This window comes from Zingiber officinale, chromosome 6B (assembly GCF_018446385.1).
Source record: "Zingiber officinale cultivar Zhangliang chromosome 6B, Zo_v1.1, whole genome shotgun sequence".
NCBI lineage: Eukaryota > Viridiplantae > Streptophyta > Magnoliopsida > Zingiberales > Zingiberaceae > Zingiber > Zingiber officinale.
Genome location: NC_055996.1, coordinates 56,952,846 through 56,978,723, shown reverse-complemented (window position 1 = coordinate 56,978,723; position 25,878 = coordinate 56,952,846). Strand labels below are relative to the sequence as shown.

General features: G+C 39.8%; 1 pseudogene; it reads right to left on the bottom strand.

Annotated features, from left to right (window-relative positions):
* Positions 1–304: 304 nt before the first annotated feature.
* LOC121990994 lies at positions 305–25,848 on the bottom strand (annotated as a pseudogene).
* Positions 25,849–25,878: the final 30 nt, after the last annotated feature.

Sequence of the window (25,878 nt, the reverse complement as noted above, 5' to 3'; positions counted from 1 at the left end):
AAACAAGTTTTCACACAAAAAAGATTAAATTAACTATAAACTACTTGATGATTCAACTCTAGCTTTCTTTGCACACATATAACTCACAAAATAAAATAAATTATATACTAATTATTTGATAAAAACTGAGAAAGTATAAATAGATAAAACAATAAAAGCCACCTATCCCTGAAAATCCATTTGTACCATGAGACGGAAAGTTTCTTGCAAGCCTTGTACTCTAGCACTTTTTGACACCAACACACCTTTAATGGCTGCTTAATATTACAAGATTAGAGGATAATTGAATTTAATAATAATAAAACTATCGAAGACTTAACCTAATGAAGGTATTTTGTGCACTCCTAGTTTCAACTGAGGTGATGGTGGGATGTGAAAACAAGGATGCAAGTAGTTGACAAATAACATGAACATAATAAATCTTTTTGTTTCTCAAAGTATTCTGTTCCACAAATCATATTTAATAAGGATCACTATGCAATACATTACAGAATGGTGAAGAACCTCTAGTGCAGAGGGTCTTTTTGTGGAGTCCCACGAACAAAGTGACTGCCAAATAAGTGAAGATATTAGAATGCAACAAGACAGTCAAAATAGTGAGAGTAGAATTATTCATTTTGTGACTTACTGGGATAAGATCAACTACATCCTTGCTGGCTATTGGAATCAGCACGAAAAGAGGGATACCAGCAAACTAAGGCCGTCAAAATAAGACATTATCAAAAATTTATTCATGTTTTCATAGGATATTAACAATGTTCCTCAATTTGAATCAAAACACAAAGAGAAGAAAAATATAAAACAATTGTTTTCCATATCTGAACACCAAACCTAAGATCATCAAAGAAGCAACAAGACAACAATCATGCTGCCGCCAAAGATAGGTTATGTTTGTATCTCAAGTTTGCAATTCCCATGTGCAAACCAATTGATAAATGGTAAAAATTCTCAAAAGAATGAGAACTCAGTGATCCTAATAAATCAGTTGTATAGAAAAGGCATTTGGACTAGGGAAAAATAAATTTACAGAGCAACATACACACTTACGGGAACTGATATTTCATTACTTCTGCAAGTTGTAATCCTTCTAACTAAGAGTAGCTATTTGGAGATCCAATAACATTGCATATTTTAAATAACTCATCTGCCTCACTAAAAATTGTAGTCCAAATAAATTAGCTGGTAGAGGGGTTGAGACATCAAACAATGAAATTAACTTATAACTACTTAACCTCTACTGAATGTTCAAATTAACCTAAAGCGTTAGTCATTTAGCAAAAAAACAATGTGCAAATAGCTGGTCAACAAAGGGTCTACAATATCCCTTTATAGTAATAGGGTAATAGAAATTATAAGTTTTATAGTTAACAAAGAACATGCACCAATTTGATGAGTACCTCAATCTAGGAAAAAGGGGACGAAGAGTGAAAAGTTCAGCCATGATAACTCCCATTGCCCACATATCTGACATTGAATAATATAATAATATCATATAAAAACAAAGCTGATTATATAAATATATTGGATCAGTTCACTAACCAACTATAGAACTGTAAATAGAAGATTGATGCAAAACTTCCAAAGCTTGATATGACATCACCACAACCAAAGTACGTGAAAATAAAAAAAATATAAGATCACAAGTGCTTGTCACAAACATACTTACCAGCATGTTGAAGCATATTCTGTGAATGGTGGCTTTGAATGAACTTCACGAGCAAGGCCAAAATCTGCTATCTTCACAAGGTCCATGGTTACCAATAAGTTCTCTACAAAGGTCATAATTTAGTTTAACAGAATGCAAACTTCACTGGAATAATTACAGGTGCATAAATCACATTTAACAGAATAAATGCTAATCCTAGATAACAATGTTATAAGAACAGATCTATTAAGAACACACAAATGAATCTTTATGGGGATATTTGTTCAAAAGCGGAACTAAAGAAGGTACGCCTACCTCTCATGTCTCAATGCATAAAGGCAAGCATTCCATCAAATTTAAAATTATAATCCAATCAAACAGTATGCGTAATCAACCAAATTTTCAAAACAAAATTTGAGAATAAAGTGACAATTTGATCATCTTGAGCATTAATTATGTAGAATTATTTTTCATTTTTATTTCCTTTTATTCTAAACACTATCAAAGGTACATAAGAACGACTGAAAAAGTAATGATGATCCTTCAAAAAGAACAGGTAGAGATATTTCATCTTAAAACTTGATAATGAATTTACTACAAACAAGATAATTCTAGTATAAAATAAAAAAAAACTTACCATTTCCAATAATATCATGATGGCCCAAGTGTTTATATATTTCCAAAGACACAAAGTACCCATTAAATATAGAGAACGTGCTGCTATGGGATGCACACAATATAAGGTCAAGAAAAATGGATCTTAATCCCTTAGCAATCTGTGTAGATAGATAAGGATAAATCAAACATAGTATAGTTACTTGCTTGAACAATGAACCATATTAAGAAAGTGAGAACATACCATAACAATCAATGAGTCTTCCACTGCATTCTTGTTGCGGAAAAGATCCGCGAAACTATCAATGACAGCAGTTGCTACGATGCAGATAAGTGGATATATTGGATAGATAAATCTATGACATAGCAAAAGATCCAGGAAACTATCAATAACAGCAGTTGTTGCGATGTCGATAAGTGGATATATTGGACAGAGAAATCTGTGACATCGCAAATTAGTCTAGCATAAGACCTAAATTAAGTTGTGCATTTATAATTTGCATACATATCTCGATGAAGATCTGTATACGATGTTAGACAAGACAGTAACTATCATATACAACTAAGGACTGAAATTATTTCTAAACATAGATAAACATGTGAGAAAAGAAGAACAAGTAGTTGAGATGAGATGATCTAGTTTAACTGAGAGAAAATTGGAATTGAGTATAAAATGGCTCAGGCAAAATCATTTTAAACTTGTTTAAGACTAAAGGGTTCTTAAATGTTTAGCCTTATAGAGAATCAATTTTCTAATGAGATCAACAAAGCAATCAATCTTCATGAACAATACCTTTCTTCTTTGTGAGGCTGTAATGACATGAAAGCTAGCCAAATATACACAGGAGAGACCACAATCAACAGTTTAGGGCCATATTTCCTCCTCACAACAGGGACAAATGGCAAAAAAATTAATGCAATAACAAAATAGATATTGAAGTTATTAAATCCGTTCCTAAAGTAAAATGATCAGAATCCTTCAGTTCCATGTAAGTTACACTAACCACCTCCACAAACATTATATTTTAGTAGATTAAATACTAAGGATGCCCATCTTCCGTAGCAGTAAAAATCAACAAACAATGAAACAGCCTACCAAAAAAATTTTCTAAAAAATAAAAATCATGATTAATGTTAGAGATTGTTGAACTACTGATAATTTGAAAGAGAGGGGGGAGGACCAGTCAATAGTCAGCGGCCTTATGTCCTTACAAGAATAAACAAAGAGATTAATAGCCCTGATAAAAATACTCTTCTGAAGCCTCCCTTTGTCAATGAAAAGAAAGTAACGGGAAGAAAAACTAAAATAGAGAATGGCTAGCCTTTGATCACTCCAACAGTAGCTAAAGTAACAACCATTGCATGCTTCTGAAGAAGAAAAAGAGCTGATGAAAGAGTAACCGCATAAGAATGAGAGAAGCTAACATAGAGATAAGAAACAATGAAATTAAACAAATTAGTTGTCACCAAATAAGAATATAAATGACAACAATTATGGTTAAGCCAAGGTGAGCACTCAAGAATGAACAAAATATAGAAAAGAATCGAATAGTTTCCAACTGACAACAGATAACAACATAGGAGAAGAACCTCACTTGTACTAGCAAAGAAACAACCACTGGTTATGTTGGGTTCGTCGGGCCACGAAAACCGCTTTTCGCGTCGCGGAAACCCCGAGTCACCCAAAGCCATGGATCTCGTGCAAAGATTCGTAAACAAAACTTTTCGAAAACCTTTTTCTTGTACGAGTTTGTAAAACTTTAGATCTACACTAGATGATAGTTATACCTTCGAAGCGAAGCCCTTCGCGTTCCCGCTCGTCCAAGAAGTTGCCGGATCTCTAGACCGTCAAGTGTTGGTCCTCTAGAAGTATCCACACGAACAATTCTTGATGGAGAAAACCTAAACAAAGGTGTGCTAGCACCTTGATAGGTCACGGCAAGGAAGAGGAGGGAGAGCAAGGAGAGAACCCAAGGAAGAAGAAGGAGTTACACCACTTCAATACACACTAAATGAAAAACAACTCATCCTTTAGTGTGGCCGGCCACACACATAACTCCCTCATTTAATGTGGCCGGCCACATTAAATGGAATGAGAGGTGTTGTAACCTCCATGAGGTGGCATGTGATGTGGCAAGGACGAGTCATTCTTATGATGTGACAATACATCAAGTCAAACTTGATGTTTCAACTTCTACTTGGTCAAGTCAAACTTGACCAATTGTCTTCCTTGTTGAGTTCAATCCAACCTTTGATTCAAGTCAATTTCAATTTAATGAATCTCAATTCATTAATATAAATTGACTCAATGAATCAAATTTAAATTAGACTCATTCAACAATTGAATCTAATTGAGTCTAACTCAATAAGTCTAATTTGAATCCAATCTTTGGTGCATCATATGAACCTAATCCAATTGGTTCATCATATGAACCTAATCTCCATCCACTTGTTCTTTGTGTGTGACCCAATAGGTTCTTGTAACGTTGGCAATGTTTCTAAACTCCTTTAGAAACATAAGCAATGAGCGGCATCTAGCAATACATCATTGCTACCCAAGTTACAAGAAATGTTGAGATCCAACATCACCTTGTGACTACTAATTGTGACTCCTCACAATATGTGACATTGTCCTTCTATCCTAGACATCTAGATTGATCAATGTGAGGCATAGACCGTGTCATCCTCTAATCAATCTAAATCTTGAACTCCAAGTAGACTCACTCAATCAAATGAGCTCAACATCTCATGTTGACTCATTTGGACATGGCCATGCACTTCGTGGTCTAACTCTATCAAGAATATTGATATCGCTCCCGTCATATGGGAGGGATAGATCCCATCTACATCACTCACATCCCTCTGCATAATTTGTTACATACCCAGTAATCGCCTTTATAGTCCACCCTGTTACGGGTGACGTTTGACGAAACTAAAGTACATAACTCCTTATGTAGGGATCCATGGTGACTTCAGGTCAAAGGACTAATGGTCATACTAATAGCCACATGAGAAAGTATATGACACTCATATAATGATCCATGATACTTTCTCATGGCGGGTCATTCAGTATACATTCTCTAATGCATACCCATGTGTCAGCTTGATATCTCTATATCCATGACTTGTGAGATCAAGTCATCGAGCTGACCTACATGCTAGTCTTATTGTATTAACATTATCCCTGAATGTTAATACTCGACTAGGAATGATTTAGAGTAATGTTCCCTATATCATCTCACTATCGATTCAACTAATCGATTGATATAGGTATGAACCTTCTACTCAAGGACGCTATTATACTTAGTCTATTTGGCACTAATACAAATAAGTATAATAACCAAACAAATGCCTTTATTAATATGCAAGAATATGATATACATGAGTCCATACAATCATCAGATGATTGGCTCTAGGGCTTTAACTAACAATCTCCCACTAGCACTAGTGCCAATCAGTGTAGGCTCTAAGGCCCAATGACCTAGTGTGACCATCAAGCTTCCTCTGTGCCAAAGCCTTGGTCAAGGGATCTGCGATGTTAGCCTCTGTAGGTACTCTGCAAATCTTCACATCTCCTCTATCAATAATCTCTCGAATGAGATGGAAGCGCCGTAGTATGTGCTTGGTCCGCTGGTGTGAGCGAGGTTCCTTCGCCTGTGCTATAGCTCCATTGTTGTCACAATAGAGCTCAACTGGGTCAGCGATGCTAGGAACCACCCCAAGTTCAGTGATGAACTTGCGGATCCAAACTGCCTCCTTTGCTGCCTCTGATGCAGCAATATACTCGGCCTCTGTTGTAGAATCAGCTACTGTGTCCTGCTTCGAACTCTTCCAGCTCAAAGCACCACCATTTAAGCAAAACACGAACCCTGACTGCGATCGGTAATCATCCTGATCGGTCTGGAAGCTAGCATCACTGTAACCCTTTACAGTTAGCTCATCATTGCCTCCATATATCAAGAAATATTCTTTAGTCCTTCTTAAGTACTTAAGAATATTCTTGACCGCTATCTAGTGACTTTCACCTGGATCTGACTGGTATCTGCTCGTCATGCTCAAAGCATAAGACATCAGGTCGAGTACATAGCATGCCGTACATGATCGATCCTATGGCTGAGGCATAAGGGATCTGATCCATGCGGTCTCTCTCCTCTCTAGAAGAGGGACCTTGAGTCTTCGAAAGACTCACGCCATGTGACATCGGCAGAAATCCCTTCTTGGAGTTCTGCATGGCAAACCGAAGGAGTACCTTGTCAATGTATGTACTCTGACTTAGGCCAAGCAATCTCTTAGATCTATCTCTATAGATCTGTATCCCTAGAATGCGGGATGCCTCACCTAAGTCCTTCATTGAAAAGCAACTCCCTAGCCTTGACAGACTGAAGCATAGGGATGTCCTTCCCAATGAGTAGTATGTCATCCACATACAATATGAGGAAGACAACTATGTCTCCTACAACCTTCTTGTAGACACAAGGCTCATCTTCGTTCTTGATGAAACCAAACTGTTTGATCGCATCATCGAATCGAAGATTCCAGCTCCGAGAAGCTTGCTTTAGTCCATAAATGGACTTGCATACTCTACTAGTATGCTGTGGATCTACAAAACCCTCAGGTTGTGTCATGTACACATCCTCGAGTAGGTTTCCATTCAGAAACGCGGTTTTGACATCCATCTGCCATATCTCATAGTCATGGTAGGCTGCAATAGCAAGCATGATCCAAATGGACTTAAACATCGCCACTGGTGAAAAGGTTTCATCATAGTCAATACCATGAATTTGCTTGAAACCATTAGCTACCAAGCGACCCTTATAGATAAGTCCATCCATGTCAGTCTTTCTCTTAAAGACCCACTTGCACCCAATGGATTTTACCCCTTCAGGTGGATCAACCAAAGTCCATACTTGGTTGGTGTACATGGATTCCATCTCGGATCTCATGGCTTCTAGCCATTCTCGGAATCTGGTCTCATCACAGCTTCTTGATAGGTGGTAGGCTCATCCTCTATGAGCACAATGTCATCATGGTTAGACAAGAGAAATGAGTATCTCTCAGGCTGACGACGTACCCTATCAGACCTGCGAAGAGGTATGTCTACTTGAACCGGTTGTTGTTCCTCAACTCCTTGTGGAACAACATCGTCCACAACACTTTGTGGTTCTAGTTCAATTTCCATCGAGGCATTAGTGCTATTGTTCGCATCTTGAATTTTTTCAAGATCAAACGCGCTCCCACTAGTCTTTCTAGAAACAAAGTCCCTTTCTAGAAAGACCCTAGTCTTTGCCACAACTACCTTGTGCTGACTGGGAATGTAGAAGTAATATCCCTTAGTTTCCCTGGGATATCCGATGAAATAGCACTTGTCGGATTTGGTTCCTAATTTGTCTGAGACTTGACGTCGTACGTAAGCCTCACAGCCCCAAATCCTCATGAAAGACACCTGGGCATCTCTCCCAGTCCATATCATATATGGTGTCTTTATCACGGCCTTTGATGGAACTCGGTTGAGTATGAAAGCTGCCGTGTCTAGAGCATATCCCCATAGATATGTCGGAAGATCTGTGTGACTCATCATAGATCGTACCATATCTAATAAGGTACGATTCCTCCTTTCGGATACACCATTCCACTGTGGTGTTCCAGGAGGAGTGAGTTGAGATAAAATCCCACACTCAGCTAAGTAGTCATGAAACTCATGGCTTAAGTATTCACCACCTCGATCTGATCGAAGTACCTTAATACTCTTGCCAAGCTGGTTCTGTACTTCATTCTTGAATTCTTTGAACTTTTCAAAGGATTCAGATTCATGTGTCATCAAATACACATAACCATATCTACTGAAGTCATCAGTAAATGTGATGAAGTACCTATAACCACCTCTAGCTGCAACATTGAAAGGGCCACATACATCACTATGTATGAGTCCTAACAGATCAGTCGCTCTCTCGCTGTGCCCACTAAAGGGAGTCTTGGTCATCTTGCCTCGTAGGCATGACTCGCATATCTCATATGATTCTAAATCAAATGAGTCCAGCAAACTATCCTTATGGAGCTGTGATAAGCACTTGTCATTTATATGACCTAAGCGATAGTGCCAGAGATAGGTGTGGTTCATATCGTTCGATTTGAACCTCTTAGTACTAACGTTATAGATAGAGCTCTCAAGGTCTAGAATATAGAGTCCGTTCATTAGAGGTGCACTACAATAGAACATATCGTTTAAATAGACAGAACAACATTTGTTCTTTATTATAAACGAGAATCCTTTCTTGTCCAAACAAGAAACTGATATAATGTTCTTAGTCAATGCAGGCACATAACAACAATCGTCTAACTCTAGTATAAGCCTAGAGGGCAGAGATAGAAAATAAGTCCCTACAGCAACAGCAGCAACCCGTGCTCCATTGCCTACTCGTAGGTCTATCTCACCCTTTGTCAATGCTCTGCTATTTCTCAGTGCTTGTACATTAGTACAAATGTGTGAAGCACATCCGGTATCTAATACCCACGACGAAGAAATAGAGAGGTTGACTTCTATAACATTTATACCTGAAGTAAAAATCTTATTTCTCTTCTTGTTAAGATCTTCCAGGTGTCCTGTGAAGTTCCTCTTCCAGTGCCCTGCTTGTCCTTGATATAGTTGACGAAGATGTGCAACCATATCGTAAGCACCCATCAACTCATGTTGCTTCTGAAGCTCAGAGTTCATGGTTGCGAGCATTAGACAGGACACATCTAATGCGTCATCTTGATGCTTCTTATAAGCATCCCGGTCAGCTCGCGTGGCAGTGGCAGGAGGAGCCTCCAGAATGGGCTGCCCCAGAACGTACAGTTTACGTTCCTGAGTGAGAACTATTCTTAGGTTCCTGTACCAGTTCAGGAAATTTGCTCCGTTGAGCTTGTCCTTCTTAAGGACAGATCGCAGAGAGAAAGTGTTCGTATTCGACGTCATGGATATTCTACAACAGAAATAAATGCAGAAATAAATGTCATATTCTTTTAAAATCATTTAATTAGGCCTTTAATTAAATGATGCTCCCACTGAATTCTATAATTCTTGTGGGACAAGATCCACATCATACTAACCCTTGAGTTAGCTTTGGCTAATACGCCCAAGGCTTAGTATGATCGGTAGGTAACGATTACCAATTACATCTCTATGCAACTCTTGTTTATAGAATCAATATCCGCATTTATATTAAAACTCGAGTTAGCTTTGGCTAATACGCCCGAGAGTTAATATAGATGTGATTTTGACCTATCTTTTCCAACCGTTGAAATAATGCCTATAGTTGACTCGATCCAACCGAGTAACTAGGAATACTCAATCTAATTGAGTTTGTATTCACCCATGCGTTGATAGGCGGGACCAAGATTGTCCCTCCGTACCCTACCAAGATAATATGTATTGCTCTGCTTTGGCAGATTCAACAATACATGTGATCGAGGTAGTGATAGGTATCACGGCACGGTTAGGCATTTAGAGTTGGTTCGATCTAGATCTAACCTAATCGAGAAGGATGCATCTTGTGCACGACTTAGATCTAATCTAATCGCAAGGGTGCATCATGTGCACGACTTAGATCTAATCTAATCGTTAAGGCACTAATTAATTAATTAATTATTAAACATGCATCAGATACATAACAATTAATTAATTAATCTATTTGTGATTTAGTCATGGCCCTACTACGATCTTCTCAAGCCAATGAGAAGATCGAATGGTCAACCTAGGGTCAACAGCTTCTCCAAGCTCCTCCCTTTGACCACCTTGTGTTGCTCGTGCCCGTCTCGGAACTCCGTCTCGTGTGGACCCTCCACCGCTCCAATTTGTACATTACAATTTGAAACTCGAGTTACATTCGAGTCTAAATCTAATTTACAACCAGAATAAGAGAAAGGCACGACGCGCAGGCCGTGGAAAAAAAAAATAAAAATACAGCACACACAATCATAAGACAGCACGCAGGCCGTATTATGAATTACAACACAAATCCAATCTTATTGGGTATTTTGGGCCATGACTATCACAAATTAATATATAATTCAAAATTATATATTTTTCATAATTTTCTATAATTTTAAAATTAATTTTTATAATTTTTATGAGTAATATTTCCCGGCGGTCCCGTTTAGCGGTTTCGGGCACAATCGCGGAACGGATCCCCTTGCGGGGCCCAGGGGCAGCGCCCCTACCCGCGATCTAACCATCGTGAGGGTTCCTTTGCGATCCAACAGCGCCTAAACCCGCTATCCCAAAACGATTTGGGTCGAGACATTGCCGTTTCGGAAAAATCTTCCCGGCGGGTTCATTTTTAGCGATTTCGGGTGCAATCACGGAGCAAATTCCCTTGCGGGGTTAGGGGCAATGCCCCTACCCACGATCTAACCATCGTGAGTTGCTCCTTTGCGATCTAATGGTACCCGACCCCGCTGTCCCAAACGGATTTGGGACAAAACGAAGCCGTTTAAAAGAAAACTTTCCGGTAGCCGAAGCCTACAAGTGCCGAGACACTTGTGCTTCGCTTCTACGGAAAAATTAATCATAAAAACTCTAAAAACTCAATTTTTACAGAAAATCACAGAAGGTATATTTTTCATAAAAATACAAACGAACTCGTACAAGTCTTTGCACGTGGCTCTGATACCACTGTTGGGTTCGTCGGGCCACGAAAACCGCTTTTCGCGTCGCGGAAACCCCGAGTCACCCAAAGCCATGGATCTCGTGCAAATATTCGTAAACAAAACTTTTCGAAAACCTTTTTCTTGTACGAGTTTGTAAAACTTTAGATCTACACTAGATGATAGTTATACCTTCGAAGCGAAGCCCTTCGCATTCCCGCTCGTCCAAGAAGTTGCCGGATCTCTAGACCGTCAAGTGTCGGTCCTCTAGAAGTATCCACACGAACAATTCTTGATGGAGAAAACCTAAACAAAGGTGTGCTAGCACCTTGATAGGTCACGGCAAGGAAGAGGAGGGAGAGCAAGGAGAGAACCCAAGGAAGAAGAAGGAGTTACACCACTTCAATACACACTAAATGAAAAATAACTCATCCTTTAGTGTGGCCGGCCACACACATAACTCCCTCATTTAATGTGGCCGACCACATTAAATGGAATGAGAGGTGTTGTAACCTCCATGAGGTGGCATGTGATGTGGCAAGGATGAGTCATCCTTATGATGTGGCAATACATCAAGTCAAACTTGATGTTTCAACTTCTACTTGGTCAAGTCAAACTTGACCAATTGTCTTCCTTGTTGAGTTCAATCCAACCTTTGATTCAAGTCAATTTCAATTTAATGAATCTCAATTCATTAATATAAATTGACTCAATGAATCAAATTTAAATTAGACTCATTCAACAATTGAATCTAATTGAGTCTAACTCAATAAGTCTAATTTGAATCCAATCTTTGGTGCATCATATGAACCTAATCCAATTGGTTCATCATATGAACCTAATCTCCATCCACTTGTTCTTTGTGTGTGACCCAATAGGTTCTTGTAACGTTGGCAATGTTTCTAAACTCCTTTAGAAACATAAGCAATGAGCGGCATCTAACAATACATCATTGCTACCCAAGTTACAAGAAATGTTGAGATCCAACATCACCTTGTGACTACTAATTGTGACTCCTCACAATATGTGACATTGTCCTTCTATCCTAGACATCTAGATTGATCAATGTGAGGCATAGACCGTGTCATCCTCTAATCAATCTAAATCTTGAACTCCAAGTAGACTCACTCAATCAAATGAGCTCAACATCTCATGTTGACTCATTTGGGCATGACCATGCACTTCGTGGTCTAACTCTATCAAGAATATTGATGTCGCTCCCGTCATATGGGAGGGATAGATCCCATCTACATCACTCACATCTCTCTGCATAATTTGTTACATACCCAGTAATCGCCTTTATAGTCCACCCTGTTACGGGTGACGTTTGACGAAACTAAAGTACATAACTCCTTATGTAGGGATCCATGGTGACTTCAGGTCAAAGGACTAATTGTCATACTAATAGCCACATGAGAAAGTATATGACACTCATATAACGATCCATGATACTTTCTCATGGCGGGTCATTCAGTATACATTCTCTAATGCATACCCATGTGTCAGCTTGATATCTCTATATCCATGACTTGTGAGATCACACTACTACAAAATGAGCCTAAGGTATCACTTTGGGAGCAACACTTTAGTAAATTGTTGTCATATATCAAGTTTTGGAAAAAACATGCAACACTTTCAAATAAGTGTTGCATTATAACTAAAATGCAACACATTTTTTAAAAGTGTTGCAGTTGATATTAGAAATGGCAACACTTTTGTAAAAGTGTTGCAATAGTGCAGGAATACGTAACACTTTTTAAATGTGTTGCGGTAGTAGTAATATTTGCCGCAACCGGGATCAATGATATGTTTATTTTTCGTAATCTACCAGCAACTATTTTTCACAAAACAGAGCTCCCGTGCATGAACAAAACTCGTGAACTCCCTCCCTAAACTTGCGACCTCCCTCACACGAACCTAAACCCGCAATCTCCCTCACGCAAACCCTTGAATCGCGTGTTCCTCCCCTCCCTCCACCGAACTTCTCTGCTCTAACCCTAAACTCGCAACCTCCTCCTCATGCTCCCTCAATAAAATTTCTCTGCTGCAAGCCAATCTAAACTCTATCTTCGTTGAACATCTCTGGCGAAGCCCTCTCCGTGGACATCTCTAGCGAATTGAATATCTTCGTCAGGTGTATAATCGTGTGAAAAGTGAGGAGTTTGTGGAAAATTATGATTTGTGGATTTTTCATGGAGTGGATCCATTATCATTTAAAACTACAAAAAATTTAAATGACGACGTTCCATGAATCCATAAAAATATTAATGAATTATTACAAGATACGATAATTAAATAATAAATATTATTAGAGAAATAAATTTATAGAATTTTTGCAAATTTTTTTAGAAATTTAAATAAAGTTAATAAGACGTGTTTTGAGAGAAATCTTATTTGAATAATAATTAAGTTGGAATTAATTGATTTCATTAAATTATTTAAATCTACCTATATAATATATAATATAATGTATATAATGAAAATTTAAGTTCCATACCCTAATTCCACTCGTGATTTCCCTTTCTCACTTGACGCTGCCACCCGTCCCTCCCCCTCTAGCAAACTCACCGCACCGCCCCTATCGCCGACGTCGCTGCCCTTGCAGCGCCACTGATCGCCGTCTCCGGTCGTCGTTGTAACGACCCAAATTTCCTCATTTTGAGCTCCAAAAATAATTCAAAAATATTTTTAAATGCTATATAAAAATTCTAGAGATTTTTAGAAATTTTTAGAGTATTTTTACACAATTTTTGGAATTCGTTTGGTATTTTTACCAAGAGGAAGAAGTAAAAAAAAAAATAATAATATATGTTGAAGTCGGATTTTAAACCCAAGATCACGGACCCAAACCCGAGTCTTAACGAATTCAGCCCAACCAACCGGTCTGCGAGAGTTTTGTTAATCAAATATGGAGTGAAATATATTTAAGCTATAGTTGGAACATTTAAAATAAATTCGAATAAAAGTGCGCGGCTGAGGGATCGAAGCCGAGACCTTTGATCCGAGCAAAACCCGCCTGACCAGCTGTGCTGGCGGCCGATGTTAATTAAGAAAAGGGATGAATAATACTTAAGCAGTAGTTAGATAATAAGAACCCTAGAGATAAAAGAGAACTTAGGTTTATTTTTTCCCGACCCGAAACCTTTTCCTCCTTCTCGCGGCGCGACGCCGTTCTTCTCTCGGGCGGAAACACGAAGGAGCTAGGGTTTCCTCCCTCCGGCGGCCGGCGAAGGCTTTTTCCGGCCGGTCTTCACCCGTGCATGACCACCTCGACGCGGGGAGCTCGGAAACACAAAGGAGCCGCGAGATTTGAAGTTTCTCCGAACCCTAGAAGTTCCTTTCTCCGGCAGTAAGTCCAAGAAAACTCAATGTAAGTGCTACTCACCTGCGGTAAGAGTAGTTTCGCGTTTTAGTTTCTTTCTTTTGTTTCGGATTGTGTTGTGCCGAATTCATATTTGCTAGGGATTTTGATCTCTTTCTTTGCTTCCGGAGTGATGTGCAGAATTGAGTTTTTGCTAGAGGGTTAAGTGTAGTTCTGAGAATTGATTCCTCCTTTGTGTTTCTGCGGTAGCATGCTCAAAGATTGAATAAGTTTTGCACAGGTTTTATTTTAAAAACAAACCAGCAAGCATAACTTAGTATTGTGCAATGAAAAGGGTAAAAGCAGCTTCTCTTGAAGTGTGCTGTGGAGTTCGGTTGTGCTGAGAAAGGGGCACGAGCAGTTCCCTTTGGGGCTTGCTGTGCAATTCGGATATTGTTGCTGCCAGGCAATGAACTTGTGATGGTTTAGATTTTTGAGCATGTGGTTTAGGTTCTAATTTTCCAGCAAGTTTTGGGTTGATTTATGCTACAATAGGGGCACGAATAGCTTCATTTGGAGCTTAGAGCAGCCAGATTCCTTTTTGCATTTCTGTAGGCGTGATCAGTTTTGTTTAGAGCTTAGAACAACCCCTTTTTGGAGTTCATTCCAGTCCAGTTTTCTTTGTGTTTGCTGCAGAAACGCACAGCTCTATTTAGAGCTTAGAACAGTCTGTAGTGGCAATGCAGATTTATTTCTTTTCAAGCCTTTATATAGGATTTAAACGGTAGCAGATTTCTAGTTTAGTTCTGGAAGTGTTTAGTTAGATAACAGTCGCTTAGTTGTTTCCATATAGAAGTCCAGTTGTCAAATCTGAATGCCACGGAAGTGAATCTCTAAATTATGTTCCTATCCTTGCTGTTGATCCATATATGATAGTATATGTTAAGCATTTAGTTGGCATTCAATTACATGTTTTAGTTACATGTTGCAAGTTATTGATTCTGTTTTTTTGTAGATAGAAATTCGGTTTCCAAAGGAGTTAATGGTTTGACTTGAAGTTGAAGATATTATTTGATTTGATCTTCAGACAATAAGAGTATATTTTCTAGTTATGTTTGCTATGAGTTGAGCATGACCAGTTTTCTTTGCTATTAGATATGCACGAGTATATGGTTTAGTTTCTTTAGAGTGCAGATTTGAAGTTTACTACTTCCTTAACGAGCAAGAATAGCTCTTTAATTTAAAGCATGTGTTTTAAAAGACACTTTGAACTTTGCATGTTCATTTGGAAGTGCTTATGAATGTTTGTCATGTAAGTTTAAATTAACTAAATCCCCAGTCCTTACTTCCATTAATCATAGAAAAGCATTTCATTTTGACTATGGAAATTACCCACTTGTTGCAATTTGATGCTTGAGGTTTAGTTCTTCCTGATGTGGCTTTATTGATAGCTATTTATTATTGCTATTGACTTTGCAAGTTTGATGCTCAATTATATAATTTTTTGCTTTGAATTATGATAAGTTTAGCATCCAATTGCAAATTTATAGAATAGGAGATTACTTGGACTAGCTAGTAACATGTGAGTCTTTCCTCATGTTTGTATATGTTTTACCTCTTGCTTTTCGCTAACACCCATTTCACTACTATTTCCTTTATTTTCCAGGATTTCTAAGATCAATGTGCTTTCGCATACATTTTTCTCATATAATAGTACTAGTTTATCATTCTTTATATGGTTGGTTCCTAGTTGTGCTATGAGGTTTGGTACTTCTTTGCAGTTGATCGAGCACAAAGGTTATTTTCCAACTGAAAGATGGTGGTTGGATAAGGTGTGTTTAGATATATTGTCAGTTGAGCAAAAAAATTATTACTTTTGCTATATGATCAAATCTCTATTCTGACTTTTGTTGTCCACATTGTGATGCTTTTCTTGTAGGTGGCAAGCATTTTGGATAGCTAAGCAGCTGTTATAGTTGGGAATGGGAATGAGTGTTACATTTTGTATACCTATGTGATTTTTTTTAAGGCAAACAAAGAGTATGTATTGTTAGTTGTCTTTTTTGGGGCATTCAAGAAGGTATTAATTGGTGGCTTTTGTATAGTGCTTTAGTTGGCTATATATTTGTAGATGTCATTTATTGAATTTTATAAAATTCTTAAGCAAAATATAATGTGGTACAATTTTTACAATACAATGATCATATTTTGAATAATCTATTTTATACAAATGTATTTGATTGTATAATTAAATTGCATTATCAATAATATATTGATGAAAAAAATAAGTATTACTATTAATGGGCAAACATGTTACATTTTAAAAAATAAAATACAAATATAAGTGTGGTATATGTATCAATAAGTGATGCGTTTAAGAGGTAAAAGTTTTAATAAAAAGTGATGCATTTAAGGAGAAAAGTGTTGAATTATTGTGTTAAAAAAATTATAAAAAGTGTTGCTATTAATAATCAAAAGTGTTGCAATTGTTTAAGAGTAACAAAAGAATAAGTGTTGCTGTTGGAAGGAAAAAAGTGTTGCATATAGAGAAGTGTTGCCTTTGCTATATATCGCGATAGTTCAAGAAAGTGTTGCATAAAATGACAAAAGTGTTGCGTTATATGTAACATGACAGGACCTGATAAGATAGAATGAAAAGCGTTACCTTAGGTATAATGCAACATTTATATGACCAAAAACAATACTTTAGGAGTGATGTCTTAGCCTCAATTTGTAGTAGTGTCAAGTCATCGAGCTGACCTACATGCTAGTCTTATTGTATTAACATTGTCCCTGAATGTTAATACTCGACTAGGAATGATTTAGAGTAGTGTTCCCTATATCATCTCACTATCGATTCAGCTAATCGATTGATATAGGTATGAACCTTCTACTCAAGGACGCTATTATACTTAGTCTATTTGGTACTAATACAAATAAGTATAATAACCAAACAAATGTCTTTATTAATATACAAGAATATGATATACATGAGTCCATACAATCATCAGATGATTGACTCTAGGGCTCTAACTAACAAGTTAGGCATAGCATGGCAAGTGTATACCAAGAAACCCTCTTGGCATATTTTCTTGAAAGGGAATGTATTAGTGATAGTTGAGATAAGACCAAAAAAGAGTCTCATAGAGTAAAAGACTCAAACCTGAAAATTTATTACAAAAAGTGAACAAAGTTTGTTAACGAAAGTTATGTCATCTTTTGAAATAAGCCATAGAACTACAAATTCTACCAATATACTATGCTGGCATTCACCTTCTCATCAATGTTGATTAAAGAAGTCGGCCCAGCTACCAATGCATGAAAAATGTTCTATATATATATATGACCGAAAGGCAAACTCAGAGTTGCACAACAAAGAAACTGTATAATAGTACCATAACAAAATTTTCAATTAGAATAAAATAACCTCAAGAGTTGGGGAATTAATACAAAAAAAAAATAGTAGATGAAGCTTGAACAAATAATAAAATGAGAAAATATGTTCAAATGGTATGACCAGGTTCAAAAGTTATGAAAATATTTATAGTTAGAATTCAACTTAGAAGGGAAGGCGTAAGGAGTAGAGAGTGACCAAAGCAAGTGATAGCCTATATAATAAAGAATGATTTCAATGATCTAAATTAGTTTTACTAGTGATATTGCATTAGATAGAGATCAATGGAGGAATACGAAGAATCATGTAACAAATCACAAATAGTTTGGACAACCATGGTTAGATGATCCTCAACAATCATGAGACAACGTAGACAAACTTTACACCTTTTCACTTGAGTGATGCTAAGAAGCTAAAATTTAACATAGAAGTAGACTTGACCCTTGGCCTACCATCCATTCAAGAAGACAACTCTGAAGCACATACTCCAATAATCATATATTTGAATATTTAAAGCCCATTATCTTTTTCATCTTTTCTATTGTATTTTTAAAATTTTTTTAGAACTTAATAATGAGAGTCTATTGTAATCATATCAACGATCTAATATCATTGACGTGACAAATACACTGTTGGATCCCGTAGTTATTTTGATGTGATCAACCAAGTTATGTTATGTGCAAACCAATTGATAAATGGTAAAAATTCTCAAAAGAATGAGAACTCAGTGATCCTAATAAATCAGTTGTATAGAAAAGGCATTTGGACTAGGGAAAAATAAATTTACAGAGCAACATACACACTTACGGGAACTGATATTTCATTACTTATGCAAGTTGTAATCCTTCTGACTAAGAGTAGCTATTTGGAGATCCAATAACATTGCATATTTTAAATAACTCATCTGCCTCACTAAAAATTGTAGTACCAAGACCGACAAGTCTTAGTTACAAATGTCCATCCAGCCCCTGAATGAACTGCTGCATACGTGAACTATCCTCAGCAACTAGCTCTGGACAAAATCTAGCTAATCTGTCAAACTCTGCATATGGCTTCCGGAGGGTCTGATCATGGAGGACAGCCCGGTCAGTCCGGAACTTATCGAGGAGGGCGACGAGCCCAACCTTTACATGGTCAGCAGCAGAGTGCTTCACCTGCAGCAGCGGCATTTGGCATGCTTGGACAGGAGTACTCTAGTGCTTCCATAGCACCTCAAAGTTCTGTTCCGGGACTTTATTATCCGACGCAGGGGCAGTATCAGATGCAGCCTCAGCCTATAGGTCAGTAGCAGACTCAGTCCCAGCCAGCTGCACAGTATCATTCGCCGTCCTCTCAGTCTTCTCTGGCGCAGTATCCAGCACAGCCTCAGTGGCAGGCTTCTGCCCAGCCGCAGCAGCCGCTGGCAGCGTTGACCAGAGAGGATGCGCAGCGAGCCGACGGATCCGTTTTCAGCGGTATGATTTCTATTTATGCCTTATCTGCAGATATACTGATAGATACTGGTAGCTCGCATTCATTTATATCTCGCACTTTTATGCGGGAGGTTGGTAGATTACCCACTTACAGATCCCAGCGATTGACTGTCTCCCTACCGTCCGGTGATTCATTGGACGTCACCCAGGAGGTCAGAGGTTGCCCGTTAGATTTTGGCAACCTAATACTTACAGTGGATCTTTTAGTATTAGAAATGGTCGATTTTGATATTATTCTTGGCATGGATTGTTTGTCAGCATATCATGCCACAGTTGATTGCCAGACGAGGGTGGTCACTTTTCGGCCTCCGAACCAACCCTCGTGGGATTTCACTAGCATCAGAGACGACGGCTTATCGATCATTTCGGCGTTACAGGCTCAGAAGTTGCTGTCAGGGTTTTCTGTTATCTTTGATCAGTACTGAGGATAGCAGCAGTTCGCAGCTCTCCGACGTTCCTGTAGTCCGGGAGTACCCAGATGTATTTCCGGAGGAGCTGCCAGGTTTGCCTCCCAGAAGGCCAGTGGAGTTCGCTATTGAGTTAATTCCGGGAACCGCACCGACATCTAAAGCTCCATATCGTATGGCACCAAAAGAGTTGAACGAGCTGAAGGTTCAACTCCAGGAGCTTTTAGACAGGGGATTTATTCGCCCTAGTGTTTCCCCATGGGGTTCTCCGGTATTATTTGTCAAGAAAAAGGATGGCACCATGAGGTTATGTATTGACTACAGACAGCTGAATGCAGTGACCGTTAGAAATAAATATCCCTTACCACGGATCGAGGATTTGTTTGATCAGCTCAGAGGTACATCAGTGTATTCTAAGATTGATCTGCGATCCGGATATCATCAGCTGAGAGTCAGAGACTCAGATATTCAGAAGACAGCTTTCCGTACTCGATACGGTCATTATGAGTTTTTGGTAATGCCATTTGGGCTTACCAATGCTCCAGCGGTGTTTATGGACTTGATGAACCGCATATTTCTGGAGTATCTGGATCAGTTTGTTATCGTTTTTATTGATGACATATTGGTCTACTCTCATTCCGAGGAGGAGCACGCACAGCATCTTCGCATAGTCTTGGAGATTCTTCGACGACATCAGCGAAGTTCAGCAAGTGTGCGTTCTGGCTATCCTCAGTCGGTTTTCTGGGACACGTGGTTTCTAGTAGAGGTATTTCAGTTGATCCTCAGAAGATCGAGGCTGTCACCAGTTGGGAGCAGCCGAAGTCAGTTCAGGAGATCCGCAGTTTTCTGGGATTGGCCGGATATTACCGACGTTTTGTCGAGGGTTTCTCGCGTATTGCTATGCCGCTGACACGCCTTACCAGGAAAGGCGTGAAGTTTACGTGGACCGAGGATTGCGAGACCAGCTTTCAGGAGCTGAAGCGGAGATTAGTGTCGGCTCCAGTTTTGGTTTTACCTTCTGGAGAGGATGGGTTTGTACTTTACACCGACGCATCTCTTCAGGGTTTGGGCGCTGTTCTGATGCAGCACGGCAGAGTAGTCTCTTATGCTTCTCGTCAGTTGAAGGAGCATGAGAAGAACTACCCAGTTCATGACCTAGAGTTAGCTGCCATCATTTTTGCTCTGAAGCTATGGCGACATCATTTGTACGGTATTACATTTGAGATTCTTACTGATCATAAGAGTCTCAAATACATTTTCACTTAGAAGGAGCTTAATCTCCGACAGAGGAGATGGATGGAGTTCCTGAAGGACTACGATTATACCATTAGCTACCACCCGGGGAAAGCTAATGTGGTTGCTGATGCACTCAGCAGGAAGTCCAGAGGGACTTTGGCTTGCCACCGGACTTCAGTCACAGACTTGATTCAGAGTTTTTCCGAGTTAGACCTTGAGGAGCAGGGATCTACAGAGTAGGGTATTCTGGTTACCATGGTTGCTCAGTCGTCGATCAGGACGAAGATCCGAGAGGCTCAGGCTGGTGATCAGCATTGTCAGTTCATTGGCAGTTGGATAGCTTCCGGGCAGCAGACTAGGTTTCCCCGAGATGAAGCAGGTGTTATATACTTTCGAGGCAGATTATGCGTATCTCATTCTCATCCAGTCTTATAGGAGCTACTTCAGGAGGCTCACCGTTCTCGATTTACGATCCATCCAGGCGGGACCCGTATGTATCGAGATTTGAGACATTCCTATTGGTGGAACGGTATGAAGAAAGACATCGCGGATTTTGTAGCTAGATGTCTTATCTGTCAGCAGGTGAAGGCTGAGCACCAGAGACCTGCATGATTACTTCAGTGGATTCCTATTCCTGAGTGGAAGTGGGATCACATCACTATGGACTTTGTGGTGGATTTGCCGAGGACACGACGAGGCCATGACGCGATTTGGGTAATCGTTGATCGATTAACCAAATCCGCGCATTTCTTAGCGATCCGGAGGACTGATTCCCTGGATCGATTGGTAGATCTGTATTGTCGAGAGATCATCAGACTACATGGTGTTCCGTTGAGTATTATTTCGGATAGAGATCCACGGTTTACGTCTCGTTTCTGGTAGAGTCTGCAGCAGGCCTTGGGCACACAGCTCCAATTTAATACAGCTTTCCATCCACAGACAGATGGACAGTTAGAGCAGACTATTCAGACTCTTGAGGACTTGTTGAGATCATGTGTTATAGATTTTGGAGGCAGTTGGGAGGACCATCTGCCGTTGGTAGAGTTTGCCTACAACAATAGCTTTCATTCGGCTATCCAGATGGCACAGTTTGAAGCGTTGTATGGTAGACCTTGTCGGACACCCGTCCTCTGGGATGAGGTTGGAGAGGCCCAGTTGTTGGGACCTCATAGAGCTCAGCAGGATGCAGAGTTGATCCGTACTATCAGACGGAGGATGTCAGAGGCGCAGGACCAGAAGAGTTATGCTGATCGGAGACGCAGACCACTAGAGTTCTCTGTTGGTGACCATGTATTTCTACGAGTTTCACCCACGAAAGGGGTGAAGAGATTTGGCATCAGAGGTAAGCTAGCTCCGCGTTATATTGGTCCTTTCGAGATCTTGGAGAGGATCGGAGCAGTAGCTTACCGACTGGCACGACCACCGTCCCTGTCGGGCGTTCACGATGTATTCCACGTATCGATGCTGAGGAGATACGTACATGACCCGACACATGTGCTGGCAGATATCCCAGTTCCAGTTCAGCCTGACATTACTTATGAGGAGATTCCGGTACGGATTCTGGATCGGGAAGAGCGTCAGTTGCGGAACAAAACTATCCGGCTGGTTAAAGTCGGATGGCAGCATCATTCGGACGAGGAAGCTACTTGGGAGCTCGAGGATACGATTCGAGCTCGTTATCCTCATCTTTTCACTTGAGGTATGTGATTTAGTATACCGTTCAGCATTCATACTTTCTATATCTGTCGTAGTACTTGCTGATGGTAGATAACGAAATTTGGAGGACCAAATTTTTATTAGTGGGGGAGAATGTAAAATACCGGAAAATAGGCGAAAATTAATAAGGGATTTTTCCGGAATTTTTGGAAATTTTTCGGGAATTTTCCGGAGCTCGTATGGACGAGTTAACGGGGATAAAAACGGGGTCGGAAAAGCCTGTTTAGGCTACCCATTTATGTGAGGAAAAGTTTATTTTCTTTTCCTTTTCTAATTCTTTTTCTTTTTATTCTTTTTCTGATTTCTCTTTCGTTTTCATTTACTCGCGCACCCGAGCATACCCTTTCTCCCCGACGCCGCCGCGCCCCTTCTTCTCCTATTATTCTGCTTCATTTCCTCTCTTCTCCTCTCACGCCGAAGCCTTTTTCCCTCTGCCCCTTTCCAGCGCCGCCGACCCGAGTAGCACCGCCGTAAACCGTGCCCTAGCCGCCGGCGACGTTCGGAGCAACGCCGATAGCCGGTGCCCTAGCCTTAGCCCGCGACACCCGACTCCAGCGACGCCACTTCCTTGCCTCTGCCGCCATCGAACGGAGAGTGCCGATCACCCTTTCCTCTGCCCTCGAGCCCGAGCACTGTCGATGCAGAAGTTCATCTGTGCCCTAGCACTGACGCCGTCGACGGATTGCCACAAGAGCTTGCTGGAAGAAAAGGTCAGCACCACCATTTAGTCTCTGCCCCGGCGAAGGTAGCCGACCCTTTTCTTTGCCCTAGGATTTCTCTTGTTGCCGGATCCGAACCTTGGCTTCGCTGGGTTTGGTTGTGGTCAGCCTATAGATAAGTAATAGTTTTCTTTGTGGTGTTGACAACAGGTTTGTGGCGGCAAGATTTTCCGGCTAGCATTGTCCAGTATCTGCGTTTTCTAGCCGTGTGTCCACAGGGGCGACATTGTATTAGAGTAAAGGTTGGAAATTTCATATCTGATATAGTTTAATATGTATTAATGTTGTATGGTGGGGGAAAACTGATTCAGAGGAGGTAATTGTGGTTAAAACGTGAGATTTAACCTAATGTGGGTTAGATCCGAATCATGATGTTAACAAGAGGGTTCGTTAATTGTGTTGGATGGATTAGTTGGATCTAATTTATAACTTCTTAAATTGGATTAGAATTTAGTTTGACTAATGGTTGTATGATAAATTAGCTAAACTAGACATTATGCTTGATGCCACAGGACTTTGATTCGGGACGGTATCTCGACGAGTATCTTGATTACCGGATTGGACCACTTTATTGGAGGCGGGTACTTTGACTTATGTCTTTTGATATGCATAATAAAGTATTTAACATATAGCAATGATTGCGTTTTCCATTTGATTCGGTTGGTCACTACATGATCTGGTACATGTTGTTTGTTTATTTATTATGCACTGCATGTTATTATTTATCTGACCATACATGCTTTCGGTAGTGACCCAACCATGTGATACATCATGATCAGGACCTAGGGTTTATATGATACCCTATCTGTTTGTGTACCTTCCATCTGATACATTGACTTGTGGTACACCTTTTATTTATGTATGGATCTTGCTATGCTATTCATGATATTGCCATGTTTAGAGTCATGCATCATATTGCATGATTGCATGCTATACGGTTGTCTGCTCCATTATTGTGAGCACATCGCCAGTTACATGTACTGCACACACCACCACCCATGGATTAGTGGTATATCAGGCAGGTGTATGGCGGTTCTGCTGTTTGGCTCCGTTGGCCAGGTGACTCAGCGTGGTAGCCGGCAGTCAGTTCCGCTCTGTTTGGCTCCGTTGGCATTTAGTGTAGCAGCGTGGTAGCCGACAGATGGTGGACTCTGTTTGGCTCCGTTGGTCAGATGACTCAGCGTGGTAGCCGGCAGAGATATCCTCCCCGTCATCGTGTACCGGGAGATGAGAGCATTGAGCTCCCCCATTTATGATTTGGGGTCAGAGGACAGGAGTACTCCGACAGCATCCAGACCACTCGGTCGCTCATCAGGAGCAGTGATGTCAGAGTGCACGGTCACCATATGCATTTATTGCATTTATTGTTTGTGATTGCTGCATTTACTTGCTGCATTTATATGGATGCATATGATTGACATGCATACAGAATTATGACTTCCCCGGTCTGACGACCCTGTTACCTTTGTACTCTGATTCCGGTTAGTACAGTTATCTCCTGATTTCGTTTCAGTTGCATTTATCCTTCTCGTATTCAGGAGACTGTACGCATGATTAGTGTTGTCTGTTATTTGTTTTATTATGCATATCACCCCGCTTCCATTGTTGATATATTTTCAGGTTGAGGCTGTCCGGAGCAGTTCCAGTCGCTGGTCCCCACAGCACGTAGTGCTAGTCCATCTGCTGGTTTTTGAGTTGTTATTTTATTTTAGCTTTTCTCTATCAGACTTTGTTTTAATCTTGTTTTGGATTTTACATATGGATATTGTATGAATCCTTCCGTTTGATGGACTTTTGGTATGATTTGAATTTTATTCTACTACATGCCTGCCTGGAGGGCAGAAGAGGTGAGTTCGTCGGATTTGAGCTTTACGAGTGTAGTTGAGTAGGGTGGATCTCGAGTCAGAGTACTATTGTTTGTGATTACTAGTATTAACTGCGTGGTTGTGACAGCCAGAGGCTGAATATCTATATAAACTGCGTGGTGAATGTTTTTATTTATTGTTATAATTCCAGCCGCCTGTGGCTGAGGTATATGTGTTATGTAGAAGATTCAGATTGTCCGCCGTACAGGGGAGATGCTGCCGAAATTTCTTCGGACAGGGACTCCTCTGGGGCGTGACAATTGCAGTCCAAATAAATTAGCTGGTAGAGGGGTTGAGACATCAAACAATGAAATTAACCTATAACTACTTAACCTCTACTGAATGTTCAAATTAACCTAAAGCGTTAGTCATTTAGCAAAAAAACAATGTGCAAATAGATGGTCAACAAAGGGTCTACAATAGCCCTTTATAGTAATAGGGTAATAGAAATTATAAGTTTTATAGTTAACAAAGAACATGCACCAATTTGATGAGTACCTCAATCTAGGAAAAAGGGGACGAAGAGTGAAAAGTTCAGCCATGATAACTCCCATTGCCCACATATCTGACATTGAATAATATAATAATATCATATAAAAACAAAGCTGATTATATAAATATATTGGATCAGTTCACTAACCAACTATAGAACTGTAAATAGAAGATTGATGCAAAACTTCCAGAGCTTGATATGACATCACCACAACCAAAGTACGTGAAAATAAAAAAAATATAAGATCACAAGTGCTTGTCACAAACATACTTACCAGCATGTTGAAGCATATTCTGTGAATGGTGACTTTGAATGAACTTCACGAGCAAGGCCAAAATCTGCTATCTTCACAAGGTCCATGGTTACCAATAAGTTCTCTACAAAGGTCAT